Genomic DNA, 2,500 nt, shown 5'->3' on the forward strand with positions numbered 1-2,500 from the left:
CTCGTGGCACCGAAAGACATAAACCCAAGTGTCTAATCAGGGAATACTAATCTCTAATCTCTTTTTTTCATACTCAAGAAGGAGAAGAAGAGAGGGGTACGGAGGGAGGAGAAGGTAGGAGGGAAAGGGCGGTGGGGGGGGGAGTAAGGAGAAAAGAAGCGAGTAGAGGGGAGGAGGAGGAGGAAGAAGGGGGTGGAGGAGGAAGAGGAGTGGTATAAGAAGCAAAAGAAGTTTGCATGAATAATCTCACGAACTCTAATTTTCCTTTTGCATGACCACCGCATGGGATTGGTCATCTGTTGCAGGGTCATCAGCTTGGCATTATATACCCGAGGCGTAACAGATCACATAATGACTTGCTTGGTATCGCACCGCCTCTCGCTCTGTAATGATGCGTGACGTAGAGGTCACGTGATGGAGTGACACGTCTTCAGTTTTCGTGTCTCTGTGTGTTTGAGGGAGAGAGAGAGAGTGAGCGAGAAAGGGAGAGAGAGAGAGAGAGAGAGAGAGAGAGAGAGAGAGAGAGAGAGAGAGAGAGAGAGAGAGAGAGAGAGAGAGAGAGAGAGAGAGAGAGAGAGAGAGAGAAAGAGAAGAGAGAGAGAGAGAGGAGAAGAGAGAGAGAGAGAGAGAGAGAGAGAGAGAGAGAGAGAGAGAGAGAGAGAGAGAGAGAGAGAGAGAGAGAGAGAGAGAGAGAGAGAGAGAGAGAGAGAGAGAGAGAGAGAGAGAGAGAGAGAGAGAGAGAGAGAGAGAGATAAATAGAGAGAGAGAGAGAGAATGAGTTCAGCGAGAGGAGGAAGGAAGGGAGATAGTGAAAGTGAGAGGAGGGAAGGGGAGAGAAGATGAGAGAGAGAGGGGAGGGGGGAAAGGGAAAGATGAAGAGAGAGAGAGAGATGGAGGGAGGGGAGGGGAGAGGTGGGAGGAGAGATATAGAGAGTAAGAGGGGGGAGGGATGAAGAGAAAGAGAGAGCGAGAGCGAAAGCGAGAGAGACAGGAAGAAAGAGAGAGAGAGATAGAAAGAGAGAGAGAGAGCGAGAAAGAGAGAGAGAGAGAGACTGTGTTTTGTTGATATATCATGTGTGGTTTTAGTGAACGCTTAAGATAATTATCTTATACTTTACGGCCTTTAAGTCTGTTAATGAATGTTTCTTAATAAACATTAACGTCATTTACCATTCGTATGCCATTAGTCTGAAACACAAATTCCCTTGCAGTTAATGACAACGATACTAATGATGATATGACAAAGATGATGCTATTGACATGGATAATAAATATGATAAATGTAATAACGAGGATGATCATAATTATGTTTAGCAGTAACACTGATGATCATGATGATGTTAATAACAATCATAATTGTCATCATACTCATCATTACTTCATGATATAACACCAAGGCCAGTCACGATGTCTAACCGTTGTAACAAAAGCGGTTACTTGTATTACTTAAAAAAAAAAAAAAAAAACTGATTTCCCTGCATTGTGTGTACGCAAGGTTATCCATAGGCCTATATGGTTGAGGGTGTTATATAATCTAATCCCTATAGAGGTGGTTTGTCTTAATATATATGGCGGTAAATGCATACACATAGTCATGAAAATAAATACCATGTCAAAAAAAAAAAGCATGAACAAGGTGTATATACATGTAGTGCATACAGACACCGGATTCGCGCGCACACACACACACACACACATATACACACACACACACACACCTTACATACCTTCCACACGCATCTTATACACGCCCTCGAGACTTCCCAACCGACATGCTCGCAATACCCGCTCCGCCCCCTTCCCCCCCTCACCCCTACACTCCCTTCCCCCCTACCCCTTCCCCGTAACCGATCTCACTCTTACAACCCCCCCCCCCCCGACCGGTACAGATCTTGCCCGGGGCGATCTCGAACGACAGGTACAGTTGTCTGTACAGGTGTACTCTAGTAAACCCCTTATGTACTCTTGTTCTCTCGGGGTGTACTCTGGTGCGGTTTATATCTATGTGATCTGGTTTACTCTGATGTACTCTCGTGCACTAAGGTGTACACTGATTTGTTTCGGTGTACTTTGGTGCTTTATTTTGTACTCTGGTGTGTTCTATGGTGTACTCTGGTGTACTTTTGTGTTCTATGGTGTACTCTGGTGTACTCTGGTGTACTATAGTGTTCTCTGATGCGCTGTGGTGTACGCTGGTGTCCTATGGTATACTTCAGGATACTTGGGTTTACGTTGGTGTCCTATACCCTGTCCTATACGTGTCTTTTATGGTGCTTGAAAATATTTTAAAGGAACGAAGATGTAGATTAGCGTAAAAGATTTAAATTGATTTTTTTCTTCTAATCTGTTGCCTATGGATGAGAGAATAGATGGTTTGATTTAGAAACTATTGTGAAAGGTTTGTTTTTTCGTTTTGATGAGTATCAAAAAATAAATAAATAAATAAAGAGGGTGATGTTAGCGACAAGTTTGGGTGAAAAAGGGAAACAAATGAAGCTAA

This window comes from Penaeus japonicus, unplaced genomic scaffold (genome assembly GCF_977035675.1).
Source record: "Penaeus japonicus unplaced genomic scaffold, GWHDUDI00000001_assembly GWHDUDI00000007, whole genome shotgun sequence".
NCBI lineage: Eukaryota > Metazoa > Arthropoda > Malacostraca > Decapoda > Penaeidae > Penaeus > Penaeus japonicus.